The following is a 15431-nucleotide window of genomic DNA, read 5'->3' as shown; positions in this document are numbered from 1 at the left end:
TCTGTTCCTTCCCACTCCCATTGCAAAAAAACTTAATCTTGTGACAACATACACTGCCATTGGGAGATGGATTTCACATGAAGGAACAATGCAGGGAGATTGGGTCTACATGGAGGATACCACCTCAGCAATGCTGGCCACATTACTGCCATGATGCAGAACCGGCGCTTATCAGCAGACCGATTGGAAGAATCAGATGATGATGGATGAAATGTGCAGACTGAGGAGATTCCACAAGGAGCTGAGAGAGAGGCTTCGATTCCACTGACCAAACATCCACCTCTGTTCGCTGCAGCCTCGGCGACTGCCTTCAAATCTCTTTGCCTTTTCTACATCTGTGGGGCCAACCAGAGTCATGCCTTCCTTACTGTGAGCTGGCGCTGATCCGGAGGGGCCCATCCCGATTACCAGCAAACCTCAGAACAGACACGAGAACACATCCAAGACCGCTTTCTCAAAAAAGTAAAAGATGATACTATCAGGGTCACGTTAGTCATTAGAACAGATGAGGATGCGTTCACATTTTGATGTTCCTGACTTGTTGCTGTTCCATGTGGGCTGTTTTAAAGGATGTAAATGTAACTTCCTTTTTCTGAACCGACCCCAGCGTTTGGGCCATAGTGGTGTAGCTGGCTGTGACCATCCCAGCAGCGGTTACATGAAAGTCAAAGTACCACTTGTGCTTGGAGGTCTGCAGACACCAGTTGATGTGTCATCCTGGAACTTTTGGATGTTTGGCGACATAGAGACCCACATTATAAGTTGATGTATTTGAGTGTATGTAAGAATCAACATAAATGGAGATCTTGCTTTCATTTTGAAAAAACAAAAAAGCAGAGGGACATTTAAAAAAATGAATTGAAACATCACCTCTGTTATTAACTTTAAGAATAGAATTTATGCTGAATCTTATAGATCTCTTTTTCTGAAGTGTTTTGGATTTGACAGTGCCTGTTTTAGAACAGAGGCACTCCTGTGTGTGCTTACCTATTCAAATCCTAATTCATAGTTTAATAATATCAATGAGTTATAATTAAGTATATATTAATTAATTATAAAAAAGCAAAAAGAGCATATATTGATGAAGGCAGAATGCCAAGTCTTTTGAATTTATTACTCTCACCTTTATTAAAAACAGAATGCAGATAACCACAATCACTTCAAACAACTGGCCAACTGGTTCATGGCCAACTTCTCAAAACTGTGATGTATACAATGGAACAAACTATATCTGAATGGGAATAAAAATCAAAAGCATTCCATCAAAACTAGATTTAGAACGGTAAAATGGCGAACATGCTGTGGATTTATAACAAAGTCCTTATTTTCACTATGTTTTCAGTGAAACACCAACAAAAAACAGATTCAGCCTTGTCCTTTCAATGGACAGAGAGACAGAATTTCAGATAGCAAGGCCACAGCTGGTGACAAACAGGAAGCTGAAAGACAGAGTTCCTCTCTGCAGACTCCATACTGTGTGCCACATGGAAATGGTTTTGTTGTGTTGTCTTGTTATATAAAAATAATATATAGCCTATTATTTAGGACAAAACTTACATTGTGAGACAGAGGCTCAATGTCATGTATTTGTACATTGCTGTTAATGATACACCTTTATGTGTGTTGAATGTTTCCTTATTCAGCTGAATCAAATATATAAATGTTTATATCTGGGTCACATTTGCTGGGAACAAGAATATTTCAGATTTTTTTGTCGTTTAATTAATAGGATCAGTTTTTATTTGTTCTCCACCCACCACCCACAAACACAAACACACACACAACAAAGTTTAAAGCTTTAAAGCTTAAAGTGATAAATCTCATGTCATTAAAGACTCCAGACTACGTCTGTGACCTGAGACCCCATCAACAATTGATTTTTCTTATTAGCCCCCATTGGCTGTCAATCATCATTATAGGTTACACACTTAATTTGTTTCAAAATGACAACACGATTATGCATTCATCAAACATTAACAGACACCAACGACAGTGAAATAGACAAAAACAATGACAGCGGTGACGATACAGTGACACGTGGCAACAGCAAGTGAGATTTGTGGTAGCTACAAATTCACCTACTTGACAATGGAAATAGACTCGATTTACATGGTGTTTGGAAACCGTTTCCAAATCGTAGTTTAAATGCACTAACAGGAAGACAGCCGGGGCGAAAGACGTGATCCTGCTCTCCGGTTGGAGGAGCGGTCGGTCTCCCTGCTTTACAGACTTGTCTCTATTGATTACCGGTTGAAATCACAAAGAGTGTTTGACCTCCTGATGGGGGCCCGGGGTTGGAGTGAATTCCGCGAATTCTACATAACCTGAGCCGATTGAACTTTGTGCTGTGAGCTGGAGCCAGGGGAGGCGACGGCATTAAAAATGCGGTGCGCGCCTCGCTGCTCAGGGCTACGCTTCCTCACGTCAGCGCAAGAAGGATAACAAACCCTCACAACTATCTGTTTCCTGTCTGAGACGAGCATGTATTCACACCCAGCTGCCGGCGCGAAAGAGCAGGAGCGAGAGAGGCATAGAAACGGAGAAGAGAGCAGGAGGAGTCAGAGCCGATAAGGAACTCGACAGACAGAATGCAATATCACCTGCACAATGTCCCTTTGTCCACTACGTGAATCATAACGCTAGTCATGTTAGAAAGCAATTTGGAATGCGTGAGGGAGGGTGAGAGACGCAAATAAGGAGTGATGGGGTATAATTAACCGTGCTGTAGGCCTATCTAACGCGTGGAAATTAAATAATGGAACATGCGGTTTTCTTAATTAAAAACTGAGCGTACATGTTTTTTTTTTGTTTTTTTAAAAGGCGCTGGAGCTTCTCATGCAGGTTACCATGACGCCTGCTGTGGGGTGAAAAACCAATAGCTACCGATCACTTAAATTACCCAGTTCTTTCGAGAAGCGCTCTCGGCGCTCGGGCGGAGAAACGTTGCAGCAGAAAGGTCCTCCTTCTGAAGAAAGCGGGTAACTAAATAGCGCGCGAGCACCATGTAATAACAAAAGCCTGGGGGAGACAGAGAGGGACATTGGGAACAATAACCGAACACTGATGGAAGAGGTGTTCTGCGCGCTTTAAAAAAGATAGAGGAGACAGACAGCGGGAGAAGCAGTGGAAAAAAAGAGACCCGATAATTTTGTCCCCGGAGAGACGTGGGCCCGTGTAATGTGGAGCTGAGCCGAGAGATAACAATCCCCTGAGGGGGTGACACTGCGCCGTCACAAACAAACAGTTAACTACTGGTGTCTTAACCCTTACCACTGCACACAGAACCCAGCAAGACTGAGCTTTTACACAAGAGGAAGGGTGGATCCTTTGCACAACACTGATATGTTCAGGGAAAAAAAATCATAATCATTCCCCAGACATAGTCAGAATACATCAGACAGTGTACTGTAATGATGCTGTTTCTGTCCAGAACTTATTTAATTGTTCTGTTGTCCAGACCTGCATGTTTCTGTCTGATTAGTTTTCATTCTATATTCAATTATAAGGAGACACAATGGCGCTTTACTAATGTAGTAGATGCAAGACCAGATTACAATTCAAAATGCACATCAACATACAACGCATAGTACGTTACCATACACTGCCCCTGCAACATGATTAATCACAATCAGATGAACTAACTCTTTGAGGAAATTGTGAGTCATCTTGTTCAAAGGTGGTAGAAGCCACTTAGTCATAACCTAATTGTATGCAGAGAGTAATGATTATGTTCACAGTCACCGTGAGAATATGTTAAATGAAAGCCTTTGCGGGGGAGCTGGAGATGGAGCAAGCCAAAGAATAGCCTGATTCCCAATGACCCGCCCTAGCTAACTGTGAGCCATACCAACGTATGACCTAGTATGGAGGTGCCTTTCGAGTGATCAAGCCCTGCTTACAACACCAGTGTTTCCGGTAAGGAATAGGGCTTATAATCCAAAGATTGCAAATTCAATTTCCCTTTGGGGCATTGCTGTTGTGCCCTTTGTAAGGTACTCAACCCATACTGCCTCAGTCAATGTGAAAATGGATAGTATTTCAAAACTGTAAGGAATGTATTTTGCTCTGGAGAGTCTGCTAAACAACTGTAATGTACCACTGACCCTAGGACATCTTTAGAGTCAAGGTTTTCTGGTATTTCCCACAGCTGCATATATTAACTGCCAAATGTGTGCAGTTATCTGCTAGGTAATAATGGAGAAGAGATCCAGATGCCTGTGCTGCATTTTGCTACTGTTTTGGATAGACCACAACAAAAGATGGCGGCAAATGACTCTGATCCAGCATGGCTGGTGAAATGGTTATATCCTTAAGTGACCAATCAATAATATGCATACAGGACTGTCCTGTTTGATAGGAAATGAGCGAAAGACTTTGTGGGTGTGGTAGTTTACACCTGGGGAGCACGTCTTTTTCCACTTGACACATGTGGGCTGTGGGCTGCTGCATGTGGGGTCGGCTAACCCACTGTGGGGTCTGGGGCAGTCTGCAGTGGAAACACTTCTGGATCGCCCGGGGCTAACCTACAGCTGTGAGGGGGCAGTGGAAACATGGCTTAGGAGTTGCAGGGGTTTGTGAACCAAATAGTTTTGACAGCCCTTGTGTGACCTCATGAAAAGGGCTTGATGCCTGTCTCTCTGCTGTACCCTCATATGCGAATGTGCGTGTGTGTCTCTTCTTGTCCACCTAAGCTGCCATTTGTCTTTGTGTCTTTCAACATGTGTGTTTGTTTCACGCCTTTGGAGTGAAGTGGCGTCTGACCTTTGTCCAGGTCAAGACCCTGCTCATCTTCTGTCATTTATCACAAGCCGGCTGCACATGCATAACGACCAAGCTTGACCCTGACTGAAAGAAGACACGGAGGGAGACAAACACACCAACAGTCAAGCTCCCTTATTTGTTGGGTATTTTCTATGAAATGTGTTCATACGTACAAATACTGTCTGTTGGCCAGAAAATTAACAGAAAGCATGGCAAAACACTTGTTAAAAGCACCGTTCACTTGAAACAGCTGCTACTTAGATTTTTATATGCTGATCACAGACTCTTTTTGAAAGTGTCTTTGAGAGCCCTTATGGCCTGGGCATCCCTGATGCAAAACAGGCCCACATTAATTCATCCCTTAATTGAAATTGTACCTAGACAGTGATGTGGAAAAACATCCTGAAACTCACATTACGCACGCCATTTCCAGCATTCCCCGATGAGCAAAGGTATGCCCTGACGCCTCTGAATGATTGCCTACCCACGGTAGCCGCGGTTATATACATGTACAATGGTTTTATTGTGGCATAAATCTTTGACAGCGGACACCTGTGCTGGCACCTCTCATGGTTCGTTCATTTCCACCTTTCTACCATGAGGCAAATTCCAGAGTTTACGCAGACATAATCTCTGCGAGTGCAGACAGATACAGATAACAGATACTTTTTGTTGTCTCTCCAGTTCACAAATAAAATATTTGCCCTCCAGTGATTCCCCTGCATCTCCAACACTAGCTAGAGCAGCATTTCAAATAGGGTGAAGATGTGGGAGAGAAAGACAGAGACAGGGAGTGGAATGTTTTAGTTCTGTTGGGTGTCTCAGGCAGGTTACAAGTTATATTCATTCTAAGAATGCGTGTTTGCATGCCAGGTTATTTCCTTAGAATTAGACCTTCACAAGGTCATCGGTGTTCATGGCCATTGCTGGCTAAGCAGGCAAACCTGCCCTCCACTTCTTAGCAGCTGAGTAAGATTGGGAGAGACAGTTTCCCTAAGAGTGGCAATGACCATTTCACCCGAAATGTGTGGCCGCATGACTGCACGTCACTTCAAATGTGCAAAGAAGAAAGGTGCTCCAGCGAGACCCCCTCTGCCCAGGGTTACGCACTTTGAGGTGGCAATGACAGGTAAGCGGAGTGTGAGAGACACTGCACTATAATCAAACTGAACAAGGGGCTCCATCGCATGTATTCTCTTTGTTCTCTTCCTCCCTGTCAAGGTGAAAGCAATCTTTACCACTGTATATATCAACCCCCTCAGTTTCTCTCTCTCATACACTCACATATTCGCAAACATACACATTCGCAACAGCTCACACAATCACACACATACATGCACACACACACACACACACACACACACATTGATATGATGGCATACCGACTCATTTTTTATGAAATTTAAAATGATGTCAACTTAAATTTAATTTCATTCCAAAAATTGATTTTGTGAGAGCAACCACCTCCCTCTTTTACCTCTGGCAGGTTTTTGCATCTACTATATAGATGAAACTATATATGGAGGAATATAATAAATATTGACTTGTGTTCACACTGCATTACACACACAATGTATGCAATTTTGAGTTTTGAACAAAGCCATTCTCAAAGTATTGGATTCAGTGGCTCATGAAGTTTGATTATTCAGAGGATTAATGCTTGATTTAGGTGAAAATTAGGTGAAACAAAACTTAATTTATGGCTCTCAAATAAATTGCATAGGCTTGAGCCTTGGGGGAGGGTGGGGGCACTCAGGTTGCTATCACAGCACTGCCATCTAGCAGTGCAAAGTGGAAACTGCAGCTTCTGTTGTGGTTTCAGTGTAAGAGAAAGTAATAAATTAATGGGGTGTAGACTTGTAGGAGTGTTTCTACCTGCAGTGGAATTCCCCCCCACCCCCCATGTCCTTCATAGCGTAATAATTCCACATTGGTAATTTATCAAATATCTCAACCATGAATCTTTTTCTACTAATATGTTTTCAGTCCACAATCTGACACGCAACAGGACACCAACATGCATCAGTAGCTTCAGTCCATTTTGTTCCTTTTCTTTCTCATTGTAGCATATGAAATCAATACAAAAAATAATCTCACTCTCATTGGAAATAGAAATATCTACAGTAGCAAAATCAAAAAGCGTCACACGTCCAAATGAGTTTGCATACTGTTCTCCCATAAAAACCATTAAAAGCCACAAAAATCCAATCTTGTGGAAAAATTGAAAAATGGGTGTCCAAAAACCAAAATAAAATAAAATAAAAAATCAAGCGACAGAGCCAAAATTCCATTTCTTCTGCTAAGAAAAGACGGTTTCGGAGAAAGTTCACCCCAGTTTTTACACAGTGTTAAGACCCATGACCAGGACTACTTTCATAATTTATATCTGGCATATTATTAATCTGAGCAACTGAATATATTCAATTCAGGGGTTCTGAGGGTATAACTGCAGTGCTTCTCCCAGACTTTGACCCCACAATATTCCCTCTAACCCCTTTGCCACACTTTACAGTAAGTGGCTTTTTCAAACAAGATGTAAAAATAATTAAACGTGGTGAAAAAGGTGACAAGATGTTGAAAATCTGTGAAATTGTAAGTACAAACAGGCAGGAAAGTGAAGTGTATATTTGAAGCTGCTCTTGAATTTGGTGTAGCACTGCAATCTATGGGTGCCCCAAAAGTGCTCCTAAGTGCTCCCCTTTCCCTTCGTTCTCAAGTATGTACTTGTGTGATGCTACATGATGCATGGACTCACTTGCTCACTTCTCTCGCTCTGTTGCGGATTGGGAAGTAAGAGAGTGCTGCTTCAAACGGTGGAACGCCACACGAGGCGTGAACGCTACAAGCTTTCACCCTTGCTCAAAGAGAACAACTGCAGATTGGGATACCCTCGATCACATGACTTGGAGCCATTTTGAAGGTAAGAGCTGAAAGAAAGTGAACAAGAATGGATTGGATTGGGATGCAGCCGAACATTCTGCTAAAGCCAAAAACAAAGAGGCCAATTGTGAGTAAGGAGCTCACTGAGAGTCTTTCAGAGCATGGCTCCATTCTACAGTTGAAGAGCCTCTTCAGTGAATAACAAAGTTTCATGACTAAAAAAATGTTACAGCTTACCCATAATGTGTGTAACCTTTTAGGTCCAAAATCCATGTTTGTGTGAAAATGCCTTTTATTGTCATTTTTGGCTTAAACACCTTTTCTGACTGGTCACATCCTAGAAACTGATGTATTCTAGTAATACTTTTTGTTCATTTTGCTATGGATATATTTTATACAATTCTAAATACCATTTCACTAATATAGCCATTAAGGACTCTTCATCATCCGTTACAATAAAAGGAAAATATAAGGAATATTTTGTCTTTGTGTCTGTTGAAACTCTTGTGAGCATAATTCTTGGTGCTAAATTAGTTGCAAAATAAGTCATGGAAATTCATATCTGGTTACTTGTAAAATCACGGAAAAGGAATGTTGAATGAGCCCAAGAGTGGGAACCCTGTGTCATCCACAGAGTATTTATGGTGTAGCCACACTTTATGTAATACAAGATTATGTTCATATGGTAACTATATATTCCATGTCAAAAACATGTGTTTGATGATAATAGCATGATACAATGAAATAATATGAATAATGAAAACTTAAAACAAAATAAAGGTTGAGGAATTTTTAGAAGGTAATTTTCTATTTCCACCATGGATATTTAGCTGACTTTTCTGCTGTTTTTCAGAGGGGAATGAGGAAATGGGTTTTAAGGTCCCCTCATTACAAAGCTCAGGCAGAAATGTATGTGAGCAGATGAGGAAAGGGTGTGAGCTCTGAGCTGCAAGGCCACTGTCTTCCAGCAGGGGGAGATATGATCTCACCATGAGTTGCATTGGGGGTGGGGGAAACCGTAATTTCACTATGCATCAGACTGATATATACTAGCTCATACACAAGCATGAAAATACATATATATTCCTCATCGAAAGGAAATATTTTATTTTTTATTCAGTGATTTTCTTATATGCAGATTTGCTCAACATGAATGCAAAACGTCTTCAGCTTGCCACAGGCAAAAAAGTGTTAAAAAATTTGCATTGTTTAATTCAAGCTGCTCCTTTTGCTTACAAAGTGAACCATTTAACACAAAGACGCCTAACACAAGCGCTCTGTTCTGTGTAGCAGTAGTTTCACCCCAGGGGGGACACCTGTAAAATTTAATGGTTTTCAGGCAGCGGTGCTGTCACCACTTCTGCCATCCCAGTGAGGTTTGGGTGAAAACTAGGAAGGAGTCCCAACGGTGAGAGGAGATAACCACTGGATTAATGCCCAGCTGGTACACAAGTAACAGACTTCACTGCATAGTTTTATTAATACACAAACAGGGGTACTTTTAGACAAATGACGGGGGCAGGCTAAAAGAGGAAAGAACAGTAGTCTTTAAAAGGCGAACAGGCAGTATGCCATTCACCAGCTCTGTAAGGGGAATAGGAGACCCTCTCCTGAACACAATGTGTGCACAAAATGCCACACTTATATGAAGGTCCCCAGGGTATCAAATCAATATGACCACACCCGCTGCACACCAAATACCCACTGCAGAATGTTACACACCAGTCACCCTCTTAGGCTATTGAACAGCACCACAATCAATTTTAAGGTCACTAAATATAACAAAACAACCACTGCTACAACACCCTACAAGGAGGGAATGGGCTGCTGTCCCACTCCTGTAGGGACATTCAACCAAATATTGCACAACACTCAAAACTGTCAAATTACAACAGTGCAGTGTGAGTAGATAACACAATATAAAGGAATGTCCAAATTATATAGCTTAACAAATTCATAGATGTGAATCAACAAAGGCTAGTTATCAATGAGGCAATGTCTGACATGCACATTTCTTGGAAATCATCTGCTTTGCCGCTTTGCCGCTTTGCCTTAAACTTAACATTTGTGACACAACCTGAGATGGGAGGGGACTGTCCACAATTCGCAAATTACTGCCTTACTGCCAGGCTACTAGTGTTAAAGCATACTAAATGTATGCACCTCCAAATTTTGCTCAGGTGCAAGGCAAATGGAAAAGTATGAGTGAATTAATACAACCACATAGTCATGTTGCTTATAAGCGTGGGTGGACATTTATTTTCAGAATAGGAAACAGACAATTAAGCAACAGGTTATTCCGGTGTTGAGTCAGATTTTGTTCCCTCATCAGAATCAGATTAGGATCAAAATCCAATTCCTCCTGTACAGAGGAAAGTTGTGTTGCCCTCCTCATACTAATAAGTGGTATCCAGGACCTGTGATATTTTAAAAAAATCAAAATTGATAAATATATATATATTTACCTTCTGGCAAGCATTTATAAGGAAAGAAAAAACAATGTGCTATTATGTGTATAGCAATTCTCACCATTTGTTGTTCTGTATAAGGTCTTGCCTGGTTAAATGACCATTTTGGGGAAACACTGCCAGAGTAAGCTACTGCAAGACGAAATGTGTGACCAAAGATTTAAAATATTCAGAATATTTCTGGCATTATAATACTTACATAAAATATGCAGAGAATTTGTTTAATGGTAACAGTAGCCAGTTGACTTGTCATTTTGCCAATAGTCTAGACCAGCGGTTCCCAAAGTGTGGTCCCTGTAAGTTTATTATTCTGAGTATTATTCTTTCATTTAAAAATGAGCTGAAACAAAATGTAATTGTTCACGGCTCTTGAATAAATTGCGCAAGTGTTTGATTAACTAGTTTACCACAACAGCACTGCCATCTAGCAGTACAAATTTGGAAGTGCAGCTTCTGTTGTGCTCCAAGCCTGTGTGGTCCGAGTGTGTAGACTTACATGGTCTTTCTACCTGCCATGGAATGTTTTCCCCACAGTAATAACACTATGTCCTTTATGGTAAGATATTACCTTTAAAACTATAAGAGGAGAACACCATGCCACATATCTCAACCATGGATGTTTTTCTGGCATGCATTTGTATTTAGTCCACAGCCAGATCCCCTAAAGGAAAGACCATCACACATCAGAAGCTTTCGTGCATTTGCTCATTTTGTTTTTTAGCTTTCTCGTTGTAGCAAATAAAATCAGTAGACAAAAAATCTTGCACTCTGTAAAAATGGAGATATCCTCAGTAGCAAAATCAATCATACATCCAAATGAGATTGTACACTGTCCCCAAATAAAAAGTCACAGAAATCTAAATTCCATGAAAAAATGTAAAAAGCAGTGCCAGAAAAAAACCTAAAAAAGCAAAAAATCTGAAAAAAAAAATCAAGAAAGAAGGACGTAAACTGCTAATATCATGTGACAACCAATGCTGCAATGCCATGCCAATTTCACAACAACATTTAAAATTTCATTATTCTTAGACCTCTTTTATAACTTATATTTGACATATTCTTCAACTGAGCAACTGAATATGCTGAGGCAGTTCATGGGTGCCGAGGATATAATGGATGTGCCTCTCACCAAGGATTTGACCTGCTCACCTGGGCCCTCCAGAGGAATAAAAACAGTCCCAGTACTAACAAACCATTTTAAAAACAAAAACACTGTCTGTTACACTCTATAGATTTGGAGACTTTGACTTTACAGTAAGTGTGTTTTTTTTCTCCAACCTGTAAAAAATGAGTAAATAAAACTGGTGAAAACAATGACAAGCTGTTGAAAAGCTGTGAAAATGTAAGTACAAAACAGGCAGGAAAGTGTGAATGGCATTTGAAGCTGAAGCTGCTGTTGGCTTTTTAAACTAATGAGTATACTGAAAAAAGAAAGATGATAAATAATTAAATAAATAGAAACCCACAGGAAAAAAATCATACTCATATGGAAAAAGAAGGTTTTTTTATGGAATATTGACTGGATCCTGTATAGACCCATCTGCAGAGTCAGCATTGGTGTGACTGTGATGATTAAAACTGAAGGTTCACAGGCCTTGTGTGGAATGTCAAATCCTCATGCCAATGAGTTACCACAGAACTACCACACACTGTCTGTCTGTTAAATTCCCTGGCCTTTGCCATTGTCTGTCTTTCTGTTTTACCTTTATTTCATAACTCAACTACATAATACCTGAAACCAAAAAGTGTGTGGTTGAACAGACAGCCATTAACAGTATTAATATGTCTTACAAGGGCTGTTGACTTGGTGTGTGTTCAGCATGTCCAGATAAACATTTACCTCTGGATTCATTTTCTAATACTTGTTGATGATTTTTTTTAGAAAACATTAAATGTACTGTATTCATTACCATTCTCTCAGTAGCAAAGATAACTTCCATGTCAACAATGCCTACTAACTCAGCTTATGTTAGTTAGCAAGCTAGCTATAGTAGCCATGTTTTCACTTGGAAAAGTGGCTTTTGTTTCATTTTTATTTTTCTTGCATGCCCTGAAGCAGCTCAATTCCAGTAGGCCAGGTAGAGCAGACAGTTTCAGTGGCTTTCTAGTTTAGACCACAAGTCCCTACAGGGGATTTTGAGGACAGCTGAGCGGGTCATCAGGGTCCCTCTCCCAACCATGAATGAACTCTTTAATAAACACTGCATCTGGCGTGCATCCAGCATTGCCACAGACCCCTCCCACACCTTCCATGGACTGTTCACCACCCTGCTGTCTGGCAGAAGGTACAGGAGCATCTGTACTGTCACTGCCAGACACTGCAACAGTTATTTCCCTCAGGCAGTCAGGCTCCTCAACTCCCTACAGCCCCCCTCCCGTGCCTGAGCAAGAACTGACCCACACCACCGGGGAACTGCATTCCCCCATCCACTCCCCTGGACTGAACACCCAAAAAAAATTTAATGCACGCAGCCACTTTACAAAATGAGTCATTTTGTTCACAATTTCTTGCTTGCACACTTCTGCCTGCCACTTTGTACATTTATTGTCTGGTTATTTTGTAGATTTATTGTCCTCTTGTATTTTTGTACCAATTGTCTTGTTATTTATTGATTTTGTGCTGTGTACCTTATGTTGTCTTTGTCCTTCACTGTCCGAATGTAGCACCGTGGATCCCAGGGAAACGTTATTTCAACTACTACTGCATACTTGGGTATGGACAGGCTGGCAATAAAAGCTCTCTTGACTCTCTTCACTCTTGACTTTCGAGACAGACATCCCTTTATCCACCCCCCCATGCCTCATCAAAAACGGTTAACTTGTCCCATCAGGATGGGAACTGGAAGAGGATGGGATAAGCGCAGAGACATTTGTGTAGCTGTTTTTAATGAAAAAAATTCAATATCATTAATCATTTTGAATAGTTTGTACTGTGAAATGAGCAAGTGCATGTAGCATTTATGTACCTTTTCAATTACTCATATGAAGAGTGTAGAATAACAGGATCTTTCCATTACTGTTGAAACAATGCAACTTTAGAGTAGTGCATTATAGGTAGCAAGGAGTGCAAATGTCAAGTCAATTTTCTGCACAGCTCTTGATACTTCAAAAGTGAGGTGCTAGTCCTTAAAATGGTTCAATCACATTAGAATGTGCGTTGAAATGTTTGAGTGGAATTTCCAGAAGTGAGTGAATTTTCAGAAAAAAAAATTGACAGTAAGGGTCAAGGGATGCTGAACTGTGAGAGAAAGGCACATATATGCCACTCACTTGCATTGTGGAATTTGCTGTCTGCACCCACAGTCCAGCTGGTTCTAGCAAACCAGGAAGAAAGATCACTGTCTCATCATAACCATCGTGCTTATCTTCCCAAGAGGTTGTAGGGTAGGTGAGGTGGTCTGTTAAAAATTTTCCACTAGTTAAGTGGTCCGCCACCCAAAAAAAAGTTATGTAATACACAGCAACTGCGACAGACGTGCCCCGGGCCTTTATTGGGGGGTGTTTTTGTGTCTGTGCGTTTGAGTGGAGGGGGCAGCTGGTGCAGACTGAAAGAGCTCTTCTGTGAACTTTGTCTCTGCAGGGCTGTGGTTGCGTTTTATTTTTACGGTCATGTAACACTGAACAGCTGAATCCAAGCACTGTATGTGCCCTGTCTTTCTTTTCGCCCCCGTCTACTCTACTTTCTCTACTTTCTACATGACTTTCCTCTAGCCCTGCGGAAACTACCGTCTACAGTCCCTGTGTTAGCCTGCTCTTATTTGATGTAGGGCTTTGGTTGAAATGACAGACCAACTGTGTCTCATTGGGGTCTTTGTTTGTAGGTATTTGATATATGCTGGCAAGGGTTTATGTCATTGTGGCTGAACACACACATACGTGCACAAACGCAAACACTTGCGTTAATATATGGTTCGGCAATGAAGTGAGTCCTCCCTAAATCTGATCTCTAGATCAGAGAAGAATCGCGAGCAGTTTGTTTACTTTCTTGCATCAGTTGTTGCCGTCTGGCGCGTCTCTAACGTGATCCCGAACCGCGCTGGGCGGGGTCTGCTCCTGCAGCCTCCCGCCCGTGCCTCATGGGTTCCTGTGTCGCTGTCGGTAACCTCTGGAAGGGCGTCCCAATGTCACCGCCGAAGCGCCGGGGGTTATTTCCGTCGGTGTCGTGTTCGCTCTGTAATACGTGCTGATCCCACAACAGCGCTCACACACACACACACACACACACACACTCTCTCTCTCTCTCTATCTCTCTCAGACACAAGCATGCACATCCTGTATGTTCCACATATCAAAGTCCAAATGCCAATCAACATGCTCTCCCTCTCTGTGTAACCCTCTAAATCTTTCTCTCTGGGCCTCTTTCTCCTTCTTTCTTTTTTTTCTTCCCTTACATAATATATACACAAGATAGCTGTGTCTGATGGCTTCCAGATTTGATGGTCAAGGGTGGACACTGATTTATTAATAAAACAGGAGTTTTAAAAGTCAAGACTACCCCTCTCTCCCCCCCCCCCCCTCTCTGCATCTCCTCCCTCCTTCTCTCTTTGTATTTATCTCTGTCTCTCTCCCTCTCTGTGTCTCACTCTCTCATCCCTTTAGAATAGAATCGCACTCATGGGGTGGTGGTGGTGACACACGGTGGGCAGGGGGGCAGTGATGCAGTGAGTTGCTGGGCTGGATTTAGACAATCGGTGAAGGACTTTAAAGCTTAAAGTGATAGGGGAAGGAGCAGAGTATCACTGTGTGCTAAACGGCCTCACAGTGACAGACTTCCTATGGAGAGCCACTGAGGGGAGGAAATAAAAGTGTTCCTGGACAAATTGAGATAATTTGTTACTGTCTTTTTAAAAGACATTGGTCATGCCAGAGCACACATTCATACCGTCAGCATCAGCAGCTGTTAATAAACTCTGGCTTTCCTACAGCTGTCTAATTGAATAGAACAGGAAATAGTAATTCACATCTCGACCTGTCCTGGAAAAGGTTAACGATTTTGTGCTGATGATTTATTTATGAAAAGGGTACAGATTTATTTATGATTAGCGCGACCATCAAAATGTGTGTGTCATTTAACGAGGAAGCAGTGGTAGGAGACGCTCACAGCAGGAACAGCATCTCACAGCGTTCTCGTTGCGGGGGCAACGATCTCATACCTCAGCACCTCTATGAGCTGCTGTCATATTTTTAAAACGATGGACTCAAAGGTCAGGCGAAAAAACGCAGTGTTCCTGGAGGGGACTGTGAGGGCTCCAGGTGGCCAGGCTAAGCTGTGAGTCAGAGGAGGGTGAAAACAAAACATGGAGACCCAACAGTAAGTGCGAA

This window comes from Megalops cyprinoides, chromosome 6, assembly GCF_013368585.1.
Source record: "Megalops cyprinoides isolate fMegCyp1 chromosome 6, fMegCyp1.pri, whole genome shotgun sequence".
NCBI classification, from domain to species: domain Eukaryota; kingdom Metazoa; phylum Chordata; class Actinopteri; order Elopiformes; family Megalopidae; genus Megalops; species Megalops cyprinoides.
This window is presented reverse-complemented; position numbering follows the sequence as displayed.